The 20,244-nt window shown below is 50.0% G+C and overlaps 1 long non-coding RNA gene across 2 annotated transcripts in view; it reads left to right on the top strand.

The window, feature by feature from the left end:
• The window catches only part of LOC120237539, a 48,051-nt gene that overhangs the window by 17,342 nt on the left and 10,465 nt on the right, over window positions 1–20,244 (top strand). For both annotated transcript variants that reach the window (XR_005529976.1, XR_005529977.1), the window contains exons 3-4: window positions 3,865–3,970; window positions 4,266–4,346. This is a non-coding gene — a long non-coding RNA (uncharacterized LOC120237539). The remainder of the gene's footprint in view (window positions 1–3,864; window positions 3,971–4,265; window positions 4,347–20,244) is intronic.

Raw genomic sequence — 20,244 nt, 5'->3', positions numbered from 1 at the left:
CTGCCCCTTCCCCATTCACACTCTGCTCTCTCTCTCTCTCTCTCTCTCAAAAATAAAATTAAAAAAAGATTTAAAAAATTTAAATGTAAGTGATGTGTCCCCATGTGGATGACAACTTTGCATATTGCTCAGACATATTTTTCCCCTCAAATCATCTTGAACACCAATGTGGTCTTAGTTCCCAGTGCGAAGCCACCATTTCTGTTCCTCTACTCCTCAGGACGCCATGTTTGAGGGTTGCTTTGCAGGCAGAGCCCCAGCGATCTGGCCTGCTAATCATGACCTTCCCTTCTGGGGGCTTCAGAGTTGCCAAGCAGGTGGCGGAGGCCGCCTGCCCCCGTGTTTGACTCCAGAACGGGCTCCAACATCAATCCATCAGCCCAGAGGACGCTTTTAGATGTGAGTCTGCTGGTGTGGGGACTTTATGAGAACAGGAATCCCTGGCTGTGAAATTGCTGGCATTTCATGATGTGAGAGAAGATTTACAAGCTCCATCCTGTGCTGGCTCTAAATCCTGGCCCAGCATTATGCAACCAAGCTGGTGAAACAGGCAGAATGTGAGGAGGTAGCAGTGGGGAGACAGGGGAAGCTACCACCCCAGGGTTCCTGAAGGAACCTTGAACAGAGCTCCCCCCTGGCCCCAGCCACACAGCGGGGGTGGGGGGGCTCTGTTCAAGGTTCCCTCAGCCATACCGCCTTCTGGAGAGGAGCCGCTCAGTAGTCATTAGTGAACAAATGGGCACGTAGTATAAGGTGAGGTCTTGGGCTCAGAATGGAAGGGGTTTCAAAGAGCCGCACCTGGTTCTCCCTTAACATCTGCCTTGCTAAGAGGCCCTTCTGCTTCTGCTTGATATTGACCTCTACCACCCCATGCCAAGGAGACACTGGCAGACACTCGCTTATAACCCTATTTTTTAAAATGACTCCCTACTAAATATATATTTGGGCTTTTGATTTTTATTTGTGTTGTCTTCCTCACTAAAATATAAGCTCCCTGACAGCAGGAACCTTGCCTGTCTGGCACTCAGGTTATTGCTGGACCTTAAGACATGTATATATTGACAGAGTAAATGAATGAATAAATATTTGGATACCTCCAGGGGTGGGGAACTCACTACCATGCAGGCCAGCCTGTCCCACTTCTGGATGGCTCTTGACTATTGGCTCTTCCTCAGCTTGCTGCCATGTGGCCTTCTTTCACTGTCCTCACTTGCAAGGTCCCTCTGAACAAGCACACTCCTGTCCCCCACTGGAGCTGCCCAGAGGTTTGAAAATAGTGGCCACCCACATGCTTTCCAGATGAATGTTACCATGCCTTTTTTCTGTCCCTCATGTGTCAGAGCCATCCTAGTTACCCTCCTCTGAAGGCTCCTGGGGGTCACTGCCCCTCAGTCAGTTAGGCTAACTTGGCAGTTTGCAGATTTTGAGAGCCCCCTCACCCCCAAAAAACATTTAGATCACTTCTTCATGCTCTAGGTTTTTAGGTAGGAGAGTAGTCTGTGAGTTTAACTAAGGATTGATGCTTTTAACCCATCTTCATACTGCTTCTTTCCCCAAATTTTTCAGTAAGCAGCAGCCAAAAAGTAGGGGCCTCTGGGTTGGGGGGCCAAATGGCTCTACTGATTTTGCCACCCCATAGCTCTTAGGACCAGGATGCAGTGTGGCACTAAAGGCAGTGTGTGCTGTGTGGCCCCAGCCACCCAAGGAGGGGCTCAGCCCTCTGATCATCAAGGGCAGTGCTCACCTGGGGGCGGGAAGGGGGAGTGGGGGCCTCAGACCCTCAGGGATGCTACCAGAATCGGAGGTGAAGGGCTGTAGCATTTGAAGATGGACATACAGCTTTCTTATTATTCTCATAATGTAACTGACAAGTCAAAGCTCAACACAGTTTCATTGCCTGGTGGGAGGATGAAACAAAGTGTGCGAATGTTCTCGGGGAGCTTGCTCTGCTCCCCAAGCTTGGGGCGGCCTCACCACTCTGGTCCACCTGACTGCCCTCCTCTGGCTGGTAGCTGTGGCCTTCCATGCCCAGGACCCCCAGCAGACAACAGGAATGATCCCCATGCTGATGCTTGGTGGAGAGCTCTGAGGAGCCCAGGAGGGAACACTTGGAGAAGAGGGTTGATAAACCAGCAGGTGCCCAGGAGGGGAAGGGGCTGGTGGGTGCCTCGGGGCTTCTGGCTCCCATCGGCCACTGCTCTGGCCTGGGTCTCAGGTCATCCCCCGTTCCTCAAGATGGGCCTGAGGCCTGAGCATTTGAGTGAAGTACATAGGATGCCTGGATGCGATTTTGCAGGAGGGAAGGATGGGCCACTTGGATACACCGCTCAATGACGATTTCATTCATTCATTTGTCCATTCGCTGGTGCAGTTAACACATGTTCTGGGTCCCCTGCAGCCAACCCTGTGCTGGTTTCTTCTCTCCTCCTTCTCTCTTCTAGCAGCCCCATCTCCTTCTGTAAGCAATTTGAGTATATTTCTAAATAAAACATTCAACAATAAGAATTAAGGACCTGGAGAAAGCCACTTCTGTATGAATGCTACTTAATTATTTAAAAATTTTTTAAATGATAAAGTACCCAAATCAGAGTTCTGTAGAAGAGTCCACATTCTTTTTATTTCTTTTTTTATATTTTGATGTTTATTTTTGAGAGAGCGAGGGGGGTGGGTAGAGAGAGAGGGAGACCCAGAATCTGAAGCAGGCTCCAGGCTCTGAGCTGACAGCACAGAGCCCGATATGGAGCTCAAACTCACGAACTGTGAGATCACGACCCAAGCTGAAGTCGGACATCCAACCGACTGAGCCACTCAGGTGCCCTGAAGAGTCCACATTCTTCTCAATCTCCAGTCTAATAAAATGCCCTCAAGTCAGTTCCCACTGTAAGTGTGTGCACTTCAGTGCCATTCTGAAAATCATCGTGGCTTGACATTGCATAGGGAGGAAAGGGATTTGGGCAACAACTTTATTATAGAAAAGAACAGAAGGGGTTTCAACATCCATGGAACGCTGGTTGGACTGCTGGGACTCAGGTAACAAACAACCAAAGCCACTTAGAAAGAACAGGTGACTTACAATCACACACTGTCACAGAACAAACACATCACGAACAAAAACTTAACAGGCTGGTTGGTTGGGGCTTAGGAAGACCTGCATCTGCTGTCCCAAGGAAGAGAAAGGCCCCATTCTGGGTAAGTGAGGTGTCTGTTCTGGCAGATGTCACTAGAAATGAGGAGTAGGGGAGAGCCCTTTCTACCGCCAGCCCTTCCCCCCAGCGCCCGGAGCTCCCGCTGCTTACCTACCCTACCTGGTCCAAGGGTAAAGGCACCGCCCACACAGAAGTAAAGTCAAGCATGATATGGGCGATGCTGACTGCTACTACCTTTCTTAAAGTGCGCCCACAGTCAGCGCATCAGATAGCTGATGAAGAAGCTTGGGGACCATGGTCTACCAGTTTACTAGCTCTCACGAGTCTCTGAATCCTGATTTAGGAACAAACCTCTTGGTGACTCAGTCTCCCCGCTTCTACCATGGGTAGTTACACAGGGATGAACCCTGGGAAGCTCATAGCAGCGGCTGTTGTGTAAACAATGAGTGGTTCAGAGTGTTCTGAGGGCCCTCGTGCTGTCCCAGTCACTGAGCCCGTGAAATATGAGGCCCAAGAGGTGAGCAAGATGGGAGCACATTGTGCCTGCCACCTTGGTGCTGGGGGCGAGGGCCACTTGTGCACACCATGTACCCTGGCTTTGCAGTTTGCTGTTTCCCTCACTACCAGCCAAGGTCAGCAGTTTCACCCCCTGGTAACATTTATAGCTTTAATTGTGGCACCGAGGGCCACAGTGCCTCCCTCCTCTGGTCTATTTCAGTCGGAGCCTCCAAGTCCAGAGGAAAGGGATCCAACAGTTGTGTGCTGGAGCCCTCCCAGCAGATGTGTGAGAACTCGGCTCCCCTGAAATGCCATCTGCCATGAAGGTCTGTGTGCTCTTGGGGCTGACTTTCTAATCATTCTAAGATTCAATCCCCCATCTCTAAATTGGGAATTAAAAGGATCTACCATACAGGGTTGTCATTTAACTGAACTATATGTTAAAACAGAGCATAGAGCTTGGCACAGAATATGTGTGTGGCCAATGAGAGTGTCCTTCTTCCCCCAGTGGGTCCTTCTGGGCCAGTCCGGGAGAAGCTGCCTTCTGCTGCAGTCCTGGGCTCCACAGCTGGGTCACTTGTTGCCTGGGCTTCCAGAACGTTTCATGTCTTTTTATGCCAGTGGGAACAGGGGCTCCTCAGGGCCCACCTTGCACCCAATCCTGATGAGGCTATGGAACCGATCTTCCGTAACGTATCACAGGTAAGAAACTGAACATAGTCTGGAAGTAAGTGCTCTGGGGTTGCAGATTCTTCCCAACTTCTCTTTCAATGTTTGTGCGCACCAGGGCTGGGGGGCCCAGACTCTGTTCCCTGATAAACAATTGCAGGAACCTCAGCTTTTATTCTGGCCAGCTGCATGGCCATCTAGATGTGGGACTCTGTAGTCATTTGCCCAGAAGGACCATTTTGGAAAAAAAGGTCTTATGTTTCCAAAACCATGAAGACTTACTGACCGCCTCTTCCCCTGGCTCCCCATCACACACGTGTGTGTATGTGCACGCACTCCCCGCCCCCCATTCCCTGGCTTCTCAGCCCATGAAATTCCTAGCTCCAGTTTTTTGATCACTGGGCTCTTGTTATTGTTTGCCTGGTTTTGGTTTTATTGGTCCTGTAGGGTTTTGGGTAAATGGTCTTTTCTCCTTTTGAAAGGAAACAACCTATAAATGAATCGACAGGCAAGTTCCCCTGCAAACACGAACTTGTCGCCAAGTGAACTAGTTCCTGGTCTCAGAATCAAGATTTTCTGGTGATCTCTGCTTATTGAAGCGTTTCTGGAGATCACAGGAGGTTAAAACATAGTTGCTACAGTTTGCAGTTACGTGTTTTCATCAGGATTCCTTGCTATCGTGCAGTCCATACGGAACAGAAATAAGTCAGATTTCTTTCTTCTTGCCTGCAGCTGTGAGGGGCATAATCCCTGATTGTGTGTGTGTGTGTGTGTGTGTGTTTCTCAAGTGACCTCCTTGTTACTGTGATCTGTGTCAGAGATCAACTTATCGATGTAATAAGTAAATAGCATATTTACTTACAAAATCAAACGCCTTATAAAATTTATGAAATGCATTTATACCAATTCTTTTAAAGTACAGTTCTGCGGTTGTACATTGCCAGTGTGGGCTAACCACTGTAACCAACAATCTTCAATGTCAATGTCTTAATTCATGTCAGAATACAACGTGGGTCATCAGAAATACTATTCTACTGTCATTCGGGGACCTGGACTCCACCTTCCTATGTGTCTCTGGAGTCATCTTCACTTAGCTCATAGATGAGAAATATAGGAGCCTGTAGGGGATTCTGTGGCCGGGCCTGTAGGTGAGCTTGTATGGGGCAGGCCTGCAATCATGCCCCACACTTTATCACTTTTGCTTATACCCCATTGGCCAGCACTCAACTGCATGGTCATGCATAGGACGCAGGTGTCTAGCAAGAAAAGATGAATATTGGCGAATGAAAAAGAGGCAGTTTCTGCTATAAACATATAACCTCACCCAAGGGAGGGGGTTCCACCCAAGAGCTCATGGTGGGCGGAATGATGGCCTCCTAGAGACAGCCAAGTCCTAATCCCCAGAACCTGTGAATGTGTTACCTTACATACAAGAGGGGCTTTGCAGATGTGATTCAGAATCTTGAGATGGGGAGATTTTCCTGGACAATCTGGTGGGCCCAGTGTAATCACAAGGGTCCTTTTAAGTGGAAGAGCGGGTCAGGATTGTTGGAGAGATTTGAAGAGGCTGTGCTATTGGCTTTGAAAATGGAGGAAGGGGCCACAAGGCCTGGAATGCAGACAGCTTCTAGAAGCTGGATAAGGAAGGGAACAGCTTCTCCCCTAGGCTCTTCCGAAGGAAAGCAGTCCTGCAGACACCTTGATTTTAGGCTTCTGACCTCCAGGACTGTGAGATAATAACTTTGCGTTGTTTTATCCACAAAGCTTGTGGCAGTTTGTGAAAGAGCAATAAGGAGTGAATGCAGAGCTCCTTCTACTTTGTCTCCCTGCCATGTGCCTGACCCATAGTAGGTTCACTTCGGTGTCTTTTCACACGGCCTTCGATGGGGAGCAAAGCAAACCCCCAAAACAGGAACTGCAGTCATCAAGGCTGTGTGCTCAAGGCTGAGAGAGCACTGACATGGAGCTGTGATGGCCTGGGCGTAGCAGAGAGAGAAGCAAGCCTGTTCCTTTCCTCGTGGCCCTTGGGGTGGGGAGTGCGGTGGTTTTGCAGGAAGACGGGGTGGTGTCAGAGGAGCTATGCTTCTGTTCTGGGGAGGAAGCTGAGGAGCATGGGAGTGAAGGGCTCGTCGAGGTAGAAGGGGTGGTGGTTAAGAGCTCGGGCTCTGGAGTCGGACTGCCAGGGTTCAAAGTCCAGCCTCATTCCCCTTCCTGCTATCCAGCTGGATAAACTTACGTGCCTCATTATGATTGTTGCAAAACAAACTATCCCCGGTCTTTGTGGCATAGAGCTCCCACTGTATTATGTCCCTGCGCTCTGTGCCTTGGACAGGGTGCAGTGAGCACACCTTGTGTCTGACTTCTAATGTCCGGGCCTCAAGGGAGAAGATTCAAAGGCTGGGATGACTCAACAGTGAGGGGTTAGAATCTTCTGGAGTTTGATAGGGGTTGCCTGTCGGCGGGGTCCTAGTGGGAGTAGTCAGACGGGGCACCCCCACGGGGCCTCGCTGCGTGTCCCAGGGCTCCTCAGAGCATGGCAACCTCGCACAGAAGCTCAGGACTTCAAAGGCAAGTGCTCCAGCTCATAAAGTTCCTGTAGCTTCTTTCATGATCTTGCCTTGGAAGTCATGTGATGCGGCTCCTGCTCCATTCTCTTAGCTCATAATCAAATCACAGGCCGGCCTGGATTCAAGAGGGGAATTATGTTCTGCCCTCTGATGGGAGGGCAGCAAGGTCCTCGGAGAGCATATCCGATGGCAGACATCGCTGTGGCCACCTTTGGAAAATACGATCTGGCAAAACTGGCCATTTCTTTACTTTCTCTGAGATTTGGTTTCCTCAGCCGTAAGGTGGTAGTAATAACTAACACTGTCACTTGGGTCAACACATCTAACACCTTGGGCATAGTGCCTGGCATGGGCTAATATTAAAAGAGAGCAGGGGCACCTGGCTGGCGCAGTCGGTTAAGCGTCCGACTCTTGCTCTCAGCTCAGGTCATGATCTCACAGTTGGTGAGTTTGAGCTCCGCGTCAGCCTCTGCACTGATGGCATGAAGCCTGCTTGGGATTCTGTCTCTCCTTCTCTCTCCCAGCATAAATAGATAAACTTAAAAAGAATTAAAAAAAAAAAAAGACCAGAGATGAGGTCTGTTCTTTCTCATGATTGTATCCAGAGTGCCTCACCCAGTGCCTGGCCTGTGAATGAACCTGAGGGGATGGTGCCAGATTGGGGATCATCTGCCAGTGCCTTGGTTAGCTATTGCTATGCTGACAAATCACCCCAAAACTTAGTAGCTTAAAACAGTAGCCATGTTATTTGCTTGTGGTTCTGTGGGTCAGAAGTTCAGGCTGGGTTCAGCTCAGTGGTGCTTCTCTTGGTCCCACCTGGGATCATTCACGTCGCTGTTGATTGAGGCTGGCTCATCCAAGAAAGCTTTATTCACAGTGCTGGCAGCTAGTGGCGACTGTCGGCTGGAAAGCCTCAGTTCTCCTCCACATGGCCTTTCCAGCAGGCTGCCTCAGGCTCTCAGGCTTCCCACTGCTCCTGGGAACCCACAGAGCATGCCGGACTTCCCAAGTGCTTCTGAAACCTCTGCTCGAGTCTCATTTGCTAATTTCCCATTGGGCAGGGCAGGGCAGGTCACGTGGTCAAGCCTGGATTTAAGGGATGGAAAGATGAACACCATCTCGTACTGGTGGGGTGGCCAAGTAGGATTGGGAACTGCGCGGCGAGGAGGAACTATGACAGCCATCTTTGCAAACAATCTACCACAGTCAGTCAGTGCCGAGATGCAGATAGCAGCTGGAAGGAGGCTGGAGCCCCACTCAGCACGAGGAGGGGGCAGGGAGAAGGGCGGAGCACATGTGACAGCTGATCCCCACATGGAGGACACTTGTATCAGCAGGGACTCTGCTTCACCTTCTGTCTTAAACCTCAGGGAACTGCATCACCTCACATGACAGGATGCGCAGAGGCCGGCCATGCTCTGGATTGGCTCAAATGGCAACTCAGCAGGTCATTTGTCCCGGGTCCTGTGCACGTACTCCCTGCCTTCCTCTGTGAGGGCTTTGCCTTTTAGGCTCCCGGTACAGTGGCTACAGCAATTCCTGGAGTCACATCCAGGCACACACATAAGGAAAAGTGGAACCTTTCTCAGACACAGCCCAGTAGTCTTCCCCTTATTGCCCCTTGGCCAGGATTGAGCCAAGAGGGTGGGATTGCCATGGTCGGCCACATTAGTTCCCTAGGGCTGCCGAGACAAAGTGGTGCATGCCGGGCAGCTTTAAAGCAACAGAAATGTATGATCTCACAGGCCAGAAGTCTGAAGTCAAGTTAGCAGCAGGGCTGTGTTCCCTTCGGACTGTAGAGGAATCCTTCCTTGCCTCTTCCTGGCTTCTGGTGGTTTGCCTGACATCCTTGGCATTCCTTGGCCCGTAGATGCATCATTCCAAACCTCTGTCTTCATGGGGCCTTCTCCCTGTGTCTCCTCACAGCATTGTCCTCTGTGCATGTCTTCCAATTTGCCCCTTTTTATAAGGGCACCAGTCACACTGTATTAAGATCTACCTTAATGACCTCATTTTAGCTTGACAATCTCTGCAAAGACCCGATTTCCAAATAGGTCACATTCTAAGGCAGTAGAGGTTAGGACATCAACACATCTTTTTCTGGGACTACGACCCATAATGTGGGCTTAGAAGATGAATCATCTGAAGTGGCAATGAGGTTCGGAGTGAATCACAGTGACTCCTCCAGCCTTCATGTCTATGAACGAGTGAATGGATGAATGTGATATAAAGGGCCTCACGTGCAGTCAAGTGATAGTTTCATGGTGAGACTGGAGCATAATTTTAGCTGCAGAACTCATTGAGGATATTTGGGCGCTGGTGCCTTCTGCTTATGACAGATTGTTGATCACAGTTGTGATTTATCTCTGGCTGCGTCTTTAGTCAGGAACGGAACCCCTTACGGAGACCAAATGCTGTTCCTCTGAGAGATTTTGACAAACCGCATTATGACATGGTTTCCAGGAATGCATCATGGTGGAAAAGTCCGGCCTGCTTATACAGGCACTCAGCAAGCACCCAGAAGCACCCCTTTGTGCACACAAGCCCTTGTCACCAGGGCAACCACAGGACAGCATCCAGTTGCCCAGCAACATGGCCTCCCTCTCGCCCACCTTCAGGGAGGGGGTGGGGAGGTCGGGAGTGGGGAGGGGGCTCCAGGGAGCTCTCTCCCCTTTGAGGCAGCTCTGTTTGTGTAGGACAATTGGGTTTCACTGGAGGAGGGAGCGGGCAGTCTTGGAGACCTTGCTCACAAAGCATCCTGAAGAGGCCTTGTTTTAGGATATGTTTAGGTCTACCCTACCCCCGGACATACCACATGCTGCTTAGAAGTCAAACTTAAAATTTCTACCCACCATTGAAAGTCCCGAGTATTACATAATGCAGATTAGGCGTCACATGGTAGGCTAGGCGCTAAGTTGCTTACCCGTGTTCTTCCTTCGGAGGAGGTGGGGGGCTGTGCGGGGTTGGGACTCCTGAGTGCCCTGGGAGGGCCCAGAGTTGAAGCGAAAACTCTCCCCCTCCTAGTTTGTTAATTAGAAACTCAGCCCAGTAGTTCCTTTAAAAATATGCATCTCTCTCCACAGAGAACTAGCAGTCAGTCACTTTTCATGGTTCTCCCCCCACCCCCGCCATTTTTCCCTTTAAAGAGGACTGGGTGTTCTTTGACTAGTAGAAAGGGAGAGCAGTGAAAACAAAGAAAGCGGTTTGCAGCCTGGACGCTTTGAGGAAGTCAGCCCCCTGTGGAAGTGGGTGTCTGGGGGCTGCTAAGTGGCGGAGAAAAGGAAGGAGAAAGATGTCGGAAGCCGTTGTACTTCTGCCCAGAGCACGGGCGCAGGAGGCCCTCTGCCCTGCCTATGGCTGCCCTTGCGGCCAGAGAAGGGTGATTTCTTTTTCTCCACTAGCAGTGCCTTCCCTTGGCTTGGGTCCTCTCCTAGGTAATGGGGTCACCAACTACTCAGGTACCCAGGCTGCCCTGGATGCTTCCCTTGTCCTGGCTTCTCCTGTCGACGGGCCATGACCCTTCTACACCCTCAGTATTGCTCGAATCTTTCTCTTCCTCCCTGTCTCCATGACCCATGTTAGTTCAGACCCTGTACTCTCTTCCTGTCCCTCTGCTTCTAGTTCACCCTCCGCTCTGCCCAAGATGGCTTGTTGAACTGCTCATTTCATCACACCACTCCTGTGTAGGACATCTGTCCTTTGCCCCTGCAGATCCACTCCGTCCTGCTCTTGGCCCTGGGGGACTGACCTGTGTGGACATGACAATGGCCTCCCTTAGCTTCTGGCTGGTTCTGTCTAATGGTGAGCACCAGCAAGAGGTCAAAAGGGGAGGATGGTGAGGCTGAGGGTTTACACCCTGGCCTCATCACTGTGGAGTCACCCCAACCAAAGGCCACCACAGCCCCTCTCAAGGTGTAACATTTGCATGACTCTCTAAGCAACGACACCTTCCCCTCACCCCTTCCTACAGCCCTGATGCTGCTTGCTCCAGGCATAGCATTATACCTTGTGGTTGGTTTTACTCTATGCTTCCCAAACCTTTGTAAATAACACCTTCGCTTAACACCCTTCACGTTATCCTCACTTGAGTGTTCCATCTCTTTCTGCTCCGTCCCTGGATGATTCCATTCTCCTACTTAATGACCCACAAAGTTTTCCCTCAGCCTTTAAAATGAAGTCTAAATTGATGATCTTAGGATTCAACCTCCTTCATCATCCAGCCCCCATTTACCTTTCCAGCCTGGTTCCTGACATTGGCCTTCACTTCCTCTAGAATCTAATTTCAAGGAGGCCTTGGCATTTAGTCTCAGATATTTGCACCTCTGAGCAAGCTATTCCTTATGCCTGAGCTGCCTCTCTAAGCCTCAGGAAACCTTGACTAATTTTTAAAGCCTAATACAAAGGTATTAGAGGTATACTGGGTAAACTCTCAGTAATTATATGATATGAATAAATGAGAATTTTTGAGAACTTCACACTTTCTTCCAGTGTCATGAAAAGGCACATCATATGACTTAATGCGTATGAAAAAGGATCTCAGGCTAACATAACCCTAGGCACTATACGCTCCTCTTCCCTAGGTTTCGGGGACAAGCAAGGGGGAAGGGAGGGGGCTTCCAAGTATAAATCAGCTCAAGATTGTATAGCCCTGATCAAAGCTCGGGAGGACAACAGCCTCTTTCCCAACAGCCTGTCTCTCAAGATCCCTGGATGAATCACCATGGAAAAAATAGAAGATGTTCTAGGGCGCCAGACATATAATCAGTAGAAAAATCTTTCCCTTCAGGGTGTTCTCATCCAGTAAATATTCCCCTGCTGTGAGATTCCTCAGGAGGCAGTGCCTTGGTAGGGGTGAGGCAGGAATGGGGAGAGGAGGGTCAGTGTAGCCCTGCCCATGGGAGGAGGCTACCTGGAGCCAAGGCAGGGGGTCTGGCCAGAGAGGGAGCCGGAGGATCTCCTGTCATTAAGGCAGACAGCTAACAGAGCGATTCTCCAATCCTCCTTTACTCCGGGTCTGATGAAGAAATAGCTTTCTGGAAAGTGCATCAGAATCTGACTAGCAGGTCCCTGTGGAAAGGGGGAGCTAAAGAGGATTTGGTTTTTTTCATTTTATACCTTTCAGCATAAACAGCTTGCAGACATGTTATTTTTGAAAAATGCCAAGGAGGTTATCAGTGGGATTTGGGGCCAACTGGTTTTTACTCTTTTTTTTTTTTTTTTCTGTATTAAAAAACAAGTAGGGGCACCTGGATGGCTCAGCCAGTTGAGCGCCCAGCTCTTGGTTTCAGCTTAGGTCATGATCTCATGGTTTGTGGGTTTGAGCCCCATGTGGGCTCTGGGCTGACAATGCAGAGCCTGCTTGGGATTTTTTTTTCCTCTCTCTCTTTATGCCTCTCCCCAAAATAAATTAATTAAAAAAACAAGTAAATATTATTAAAAAGCCAATGCAGTTACTGTACCTCTAAGATTTCCAGGAATGTCCTGAGTTCAGATATTTTCTCCCTTTGATCTCACACATCACAGAAAGGTCCCAGAAATGCTGACCACGTGTTTGAACCCAAGTGTCCTCACCTACCTGGAAGTAGTGCCAACTCTTAACTCAGGCCCTGGTTCCCAATCTCTAGTATAGAAAATATACTCAACATTGTCCTGCCTAGTACAGACATTCACTTTGTCTTTCCCTGAGAGCACCCTCCCAGATGCTCAGCATATGTTAATTTTTTTTTTTTTTTTTTTTTTTTTTAGGAATCTGAGGGTGCAAACGTGCCTCTGTAGGGTCATGTGAGCATGCCGGTCCCCAAGCTTCAGTGGTTCGCTAGGCATGTGGAACATTCTAGAGACACCCACCATATCCAGATACAGGGCACTGCTCCCCAATTTGCCCCCTGTTATAGATCCTGCTGAGACCGGGCCTCTGAGAGGTTTTCTGGGTTTTATTCCTATTCTAGAATCTTACCTTTTCTGTGGAGCTTTATCTTACTCTTCTTGACTAAGCTCCTCTTGAAGGCAGGCCTGTTCTTATATTTTGTTATAAGCCAATAAATTCTCCTGTTTGTTTAAGAGTATTCAAGTTGGGTTTCCACTGCAATACAGACTCATAGGTGATAAGCTATGCTGAACCCGGTCCTGCCTCTGCCTCAGGTTTCTGGGCCTAGTGAGGGCCCCAGTATCTCCTTTTCCCTGCTTGTCAGGTCCCAGATGTGACAGTGCCATCTTGCCACCAGCCCTGTTGAGGGCCCCACTGTGTGTCATCTCTTCTGACTTCCTGTCTGATGGCTGGGGTCCCACTACCCTTGGGCTGACCTTCAGATGACAACTGTCCACCATGTCTTTGACCAGATTGGTCTGGCAACCACAGCAGAGTGAGCCTGCGGTGGGAGAGTAGTGGGTTCACTATGCAGAGCTCTGTCGCGGAGGCCGGAACAGTGAGGCGGGGCTGACAGGCCCCGTTAGTGGCATAAGGGAAGAAGGAAAGGCACACGCGGATTGACTTCTCAACCGAAGTTCCTCCTCCTGACGCATCTCCGTGGGACCAGCCGTTCTGGACCTGTGGTCCCCCTCCCGTCAGCATCGCTGCTACAGTTGTGCAAGAGACACGGGAAGAAGAGGGGCAACAACCTGGAAAGCCATTGGCTGTAACTTCATAAAGGGGTGATGTGCACATCCTGTAACCCAACAGTTCCACGACTAGATATAAATCCTGGAGAAACGCGTGCACGTTTGTACGAGGATACACATACCTCGAGTGTTCATGGCGGCATTACACACAGCAGCCCAGACCTGGACACAACCCAAGTGTTCACCCACAGCAGCATCAACGAATAAATCTGGCATATCTATGCGGTGGAATACGATACGGCCAGGAAAATGAATGCACTATAGCCACATGCAATAGCATAGATTAATCTGGTGAACAGAACCAAACAAAAGAAGCCAGACACACAGAAAACCCGACATGAGTCTATTCACATATAGCTCAAAACAAACAAAACTATTTTCTTTAGGGAGACAGTCTCAGGTAGTATAATTAAAGAGACAACGAAGTAGTTGCCCTAAAAGCCTAAGGGAGGGGAGAGTCTGATCAGATAGGGATATGCAAGGGGCTTCACAGTGCTGGCAATGTTGCCCTTTTTGATGGGAGTGGTGAGTATATACGGGATTGCTTTGTAGTTATTAGACTGTAAAAGGTCCTACGCACTTTCCTGGATGGGCGTAATTAATAAATGGAAGCAGGAAAGAGCTTCATTCTAAAAGGAGCCTAGATGAGGTTCTCACTCTCTGATGTTCTCTGCTTCAGAGTCCGTCATCACGGTCCCAGAAGAGGGACCTCCTCACCCTGCTCCTGGACCACCTACCCCTGGAAATAAGTCCCAAGGCCTCCAGCTCTGGCCAAAGCAATCTCATCCTTGACTAAGTCTGACTCAGCTGTCCCTGACCGCATCTTCTGCACTCTTGCACTCGCAAGGATATAAGCAAGGGTGCTTTGTGGGAAGATAGTCTGTAATGCCGTTCCTAGGATGGAGTCTGAACAGAAATCAAAAAAGTCGTGCCAGACTGCTGGTGTGCCTCACAGCTGCAGAGCAGCCCTGATATGCCTGGGATGGCACCTGGTATGCTTGTCTCAAGTTTGAATTCTTTCTTCACCTCTGCTCAGGGCCCTGGCATCCATGCCACCTGTCGGAGTGAGATGGAGGGTCCCCTTTAGCTCAAACGTCCTCTCACCAAGACAGTTTATGAGCATTTGGAGTGTTGGCCTCCACAGCACTCGGCAGGCAGCCTTGCACAAAGCCGTGCTCAGAGACCATCTGGTGTTCAGGAGCCCTGTGCACCCGGAGGCTGGGACACAGGGGACCACTGTCCCTGACGAGAGCCTAGAGGCTTGTCTCTGAAGCCCTCGGGAGCCCTCTTCAAGTGCCGGAGTGCCCTGGTTTGGGGCTTGGGGAATGGAGAAGCTACAGCTGGAAAGATGGCGGTCTGTGGGATGCCGGCCACCTGATGGACTTGGCTATGCAAATAGAAGCTCTGACACCTCTTCACCTTTCCCTCTTTTGTCCCCAGAAATATAGGCTCAGGAACTTGCACTCAACTCCTTCACTAAGGATTTGTAGACGTTGATCCTTCACTAAGGAGTTGTGTTCCGGGTGGCCAGGGGCTGCCAGGGGATGTTGGTACCCTGACACATGCACCCCGGTCCCGAGCGTGCATCTTGGGCAAGGGAACCACGTGAACAAAGGCATGGGAGGGTGAAGAGGCATGGAGGGTGTGGCTGTTGCCCTTTGCCCACTCCCTTGCCTGAAGTCGCCTCTTCCTCCCCTTGGCCCCTGAATACAAAAGCTCAGATCAGATCAGGAGCCCTTCACTCAGATGAAGCTGTTAAGTTCCTGGGAACAAACATGTTTGGTGAGACCTGGGCTTGGAGAAAGCTCAGAGCAGCCTAGGCAGGCTCCAGTAAAAAGGGGAGATGTGGGGACAGGCAGGAGGAAGTCAGGAGGGAGCCTCTCACTGACTGCAAAGAGAAGCCTTGGTTTGTGGTGCAATGAAATCACCGTATATGGCTTGGGAGGAAATTCTCTACAGGGAGCTGCATGCAAATAGGTCATCAAGTAATGGCAAAAATATGCGGCCCAATGGAGGTGCCTCAGCGGAGTTTCTGTGTCTCCAAGGGCTAAGTAAACTCTAGGAAGCCATAAGGACTCAGAGCTTCGTGCCGCAGAGGATGGGGGACAAGAGATGTTCCCTCTGCCTCCCTGCCCAGCCTGCTGCCTCCTGCTTCCTGCTTCCCCCTCCCCCACAGGACCACCCTGGGTCTGACCAGCATCCTTAGTCCCTGTTGCTGAGATCAGGCAGGGACTTGGAGATCGCCTGAGACACTTTCTGGTGACTAATGCAGTACTTGAACAGGAAACAGACTGCAAAGGGCTTAGGAGGAGCTATAAATAGCCCATGTCCTAAAAACATCTAACTCGGGAAGAAATGGAATTAACACACTGGAAGGAGAACAAGGAGATCATAGGCTCCAAGCAAGACCAAGACTTCTCCTGGGAGATGAGCTTTTCTTCCAGATGGAGCTCCATCTGCCTTGTAGGAGTCAACTCCACCCAGTATACTTTGTTCTGCTTTGGGGTTGACCAGCCAGCCCAGCCTGCTTGCCAATATGATGCCCTGAGTTGTTGGTAGTTCTGGGGATCAAGCCCTTATAGGGATTATGTGAGGTCATGTGTGTATGTAATGGGGGTCACTGAGGTTCGAGGCTCAAGGACAGCGAATGGTCTCACTTATTGGGGAAATAGAGAATTTAAAAAGTGTCAGGAATACCGCTTCGGCATGCCTTGGTTTACCCCTGTCCACCAGGCTCCAACAAACTTCTCCTCTCTTGAACTCCCTCTGAAGAACAGAGGGAGTAAGTTGGGAGAGCTAGTCTCAGAATGAATGGGGGGTCAGCAGACTAGCCAGCCAAGACACCCATTTGCTGAGTAACGTGGAGTAGATACTCCACTAAGATTGTCTTCTTTTCTCTAAGATTGAGAGGTTGATTTAGGGCCGTGGACCTCAAATCGTTCCTTTTACGTTTTTTTCAAAGCTACCTAACATTTCTCCAAAGGAAATCACAAGAGAACAAAAGTGGCTGATTTCGGTGGGGACATCACACTTGTATACACCCACTCCCCTCGTGGTAGCTGCTGAGAAGCCACTATGGAACCCCAGGGCTTTACAGAGCACCAACTGAAAACCACAAGACTGGAGCACTTGAGAAGAAAGCCTGGCCACCCAAACGCTACTTCTCATAGTCTTTTTCTCCTTCCCTCCACGTAGAGGCTGAAAGGTTAAAATAATGAAAAATAATAGTGAACAATGGAGATTTAGCTGAAGACACTAGGAAGAACAAAGGAAGGATTTATGTCTTGTAACCCTCAGCAAACTTCTCACTATCCTCATTAGATGCTATGACAGAACACTGGAACAGCCATAATCCTCTACCCCTCCCATAATTCACATGCTGTGTAAATTTACTGACCCTCTCACCAAGATACAAAATCGACTACTCCCACCCTTTGGATATGCACTGGCCTTGAGATTTGCTTTGAACAGTATTTAGTGGAAGAGATAGAGTGCTAGCTCCAAGCCTAGGTCTCAAGAAGCCTGCTAAACCCCTGCTACTTCCATGAGAACAGGCTGGGTTCACCTGGGGAATGAGAGATCAGGTAGAGAGAGCTGGGTTGACCCAGCTGAGCCCACCTCAGACCAGCCAGCCCCTAGTCAACGGACTGAAGACACATGAGCAACAGACTCATGAGAAATAATATGTGATGGCTATTTTTATTATTAATTTTTTTAGAGAGAGAGTGTATGCATGAGCAGGGAGAGAGGGACAGAAGGAGGGAGGGAGAGGGAGACAGAGGGAGAGGGAGAGGGAGAGGGAATGAGAATCTTAAACAGGCTTGACGCTCAGCAAGGAGCCCGATGCAGGGCTCAATCCCATGATCCTACATTCACAACCAGAGCTGAAACCAAGAGTCAATTGCTCAACCAACCAAGCCACCCAGGTGCCCCATATGGTAGTTGTTTATGGCATGTGTTTTGGATAGTCCATTTCTGATCTAGCTATCTATTGTGGAGTCACAAACCACCCAAAACTTAGTGGCTTAAAACAATTTATTATATACGAACTTATTACAATCTCTCATTGTTTTGTGCATTGACTAGTTTTAGCTGGGCAATTCCCACCTGGGGTCTTTTATACCATGACAGTCAGATAGCAGTAGAGGCTGCAATTATCTGAAGGTTCGACTAGACTGGGGGTCTGAGATGGCTCATGCAGACAGCTGGTGCTTGAGGCTGCCTGTTATCTGGGGGCCCAGCTGCGGCTACTGACTGTATAACCCTTCCATGTGGCATGAGCTTCTCACAACACAGCCACTGGGTTCGAAGAGGCAGGAAGACGAAGCTGCCAGGCCAGTGGAGGGCTACGCCGGTCCTGGTACAGCATCACTTCCTTCATATTTTAGCCTCCTTGCCAATTCAAGAGGGCAAAGAAATAGATGTAGAACTGATGGGGAAATGGCAAGACCACATTTCGAAAGACAGTGCAGGCTGGGCTGCACTACTACCAGTGCCATCTTCGGGAGACAGATCTGCCACAGTTGTACGACATTATCTTGGCAAAGGATAACAGAGGTACTCTAATTTGGCAAATTTGGCATGGCCCCTTGTCCCCCACACCACTGCTTTCTGTCCACCCTCTCTGGCTCCACAAGTAATCGCACAAGGAATGGCAAAGGCCGAGCAATTGGAGAAGAAGAACTACCCAGCCCCCCAAGAGAGATGTCGCTACCCACGTGAGGACAAATACCCTTGGCACATGCCAGAGATGCTTTCTGTCAGAGCTCTGCCCACCTGCCTTGCCCCCCGGGGCCGGCTCCCACTACTCCTGTCCCGGCATGCCTTGTAGCTGAGCCAGCTGCTCATGGCAGGAAGCTTGCTGACTAGGGTTTTGGCTTGCTTTGGCACCGACATCCTGTCTCTCTCACTTCCTACCGAGGGGCAAACTGGAGCGGTTTCCAATGAAGCCCATGTCCCAGGGATCCTGGGACAAGAGACAGCCTTCTAGAACTCCTTCAGGAACCCTCAAGACAGGGAGGAGTCCCAAGGAGCCAGGAGCAGGGAAGAGAGAGGTAAAAGTGAATTCTAAAGTCCAGAGTGTTCGTGCCTGGCTGAGGTAATGGCCCAGCAACGCGCCTTATGGAATGTACGCCTCACCTGAGCGTCTGCTCCCAGGAGGCCAGCTCCTCCCTGCGGTGGCCTCCCTGTGTCTGCAGCCACTCCCTCTGCTCACACACATCCTGTCCCTTCCATCCGCCGAGGGGTGGGGACGATCTCTGAGCAACAGCCAGCAAATGGAGCAAGAGAAAGAGAATTATACCCGCTGTAAGATCTGCACAGGATAGGATATCTGAACAGAAAAGAAAATTTCGAGTTTCACCTCCTGAGATAAATGTTTCTACATTCTGGAAGGGTTTGTTAGTTTTGTTTGTTTTTACAGTGTTTAACCCAATTATACTCTTCAGATCACCTCTCTAGTACTCCCTTAGGTCTTCAGCTGAGTCCCCTCCTGGGCCACAGCCCTCACGGGCGGCTAAGACTTTTTTGACCTATTGCAAAGGTCGGGGATATCCTGTTAAATGGGTTCAGGACTCTCCTCTGCACCCGCCAGGCTCCATGAACCCTGTCTTCCCCTTCAGAGAGGGTCCTCAGCTATGAAGATCTGCCCTCCCCCTCTCCTTCCTCCAAGGGCGAGAAGGAGCACTCTGGGGACTGTGGTAATAGGGTTTCTAGGTGCACAGCCTCCAACTCCAGCAGCCTCCCTCCCTCCCCACCCCCAGCTTCCTCCTTCCCTCTCTTCCATCTGCTGTGTCTCCCTTTCCTTCCCTCTCTTCCTCTCGTCAGGAACAGGCAGAAGGGAGTTTGTAGCACGGGACCTGGGTTCCACGGCCGCAGGTAGATGGAGCTTGGCTCACAGTTCTCTCACCGACTGTCTGGGGGACCCTGGTGGGATGTGTCACTTCAGCTTCCCACGCCCTTTTTTCTCGTCTCAAAAGGAAGATGATGGTGCCACTGTGCTGAGGGCGAAGTGGGTTGGTATCTTTTAAGCACTTAACCCAGTGCCTGACATGTGACGGGTACTGAATAAAAAGTTCACCGACTCTAACGTGCATCAGGTAATCCCCTGCTGTGCACCACATGCAGAATGCCCAGGGGGAGCAAGGTGGCTCCCTCTTGTTTAAGAGGCTTAAACAAGCCTCTGTTGTCATCTTTCCATAATCTACTTTAGTGGTTTGTCTCCGTAAAAGGTGTGAGGAAACATAAAGAGCTTCCACTACCAGGCATTCAGGGACCAGATCTCAAGGGCTTTTGCACACTTACAAACACAGGGTAGCCTGGTAGTAAGAATAAAAAGTCAAAACCGGATCCTGTGGCAAAGTATGTCCTTGCTCAGTCTATGCAGCTCTTTGGTTTACCTGAAACCTACCATTTCTCAGGGCACCTGGGTGGCTCCGACGGTTAAAGGTCCAACTCTTGCTCTCGGCTCAGGTCATGATCTCACGGTTCGTGGGTTCGAACCCTGCATCGGGCTCTGTGCTGACAGCCAGCTCAGAGCCTGGAGCCTTTTTCAGATTCTGTGTCTCCCTCTCTCTCTGACCCTCCCCTGCTCATGTTGTCTGTCTGTCTGTCTCTCTCTCAGAAATAAATAAAAACATTATTAAAAAAAGTAAAAAGCTACCATTTCTCCAGGGAGAAGCAATCGAAAATGGGAGCAGCTTATGTGTACTCCGTGCCTGTACCTCTGTCTGTGGAAGGCAGCAGGC

The sequence above is a fragment of the Hyaena hyaena genome, unplaced genomic scaffold (genome assembly GCF_003009895.1).
Source record: "Hyaena hyaena isolate Hyena2069 unplaced genomic scaffold, ASM300989v1 scaffold_183, whole genome shotgun sequence".
Taxonomy (NCBI): Eukaryota; Metazoa; Chordata; class Mammalia; order Carnivora; family Hyaenidae; genus Hyaena; species Hyaena hyaena.
Note: the sequence above shows the minus strand (reverse complement) of the source record. Positions and strands in the feature narration are given on the sequence as shown.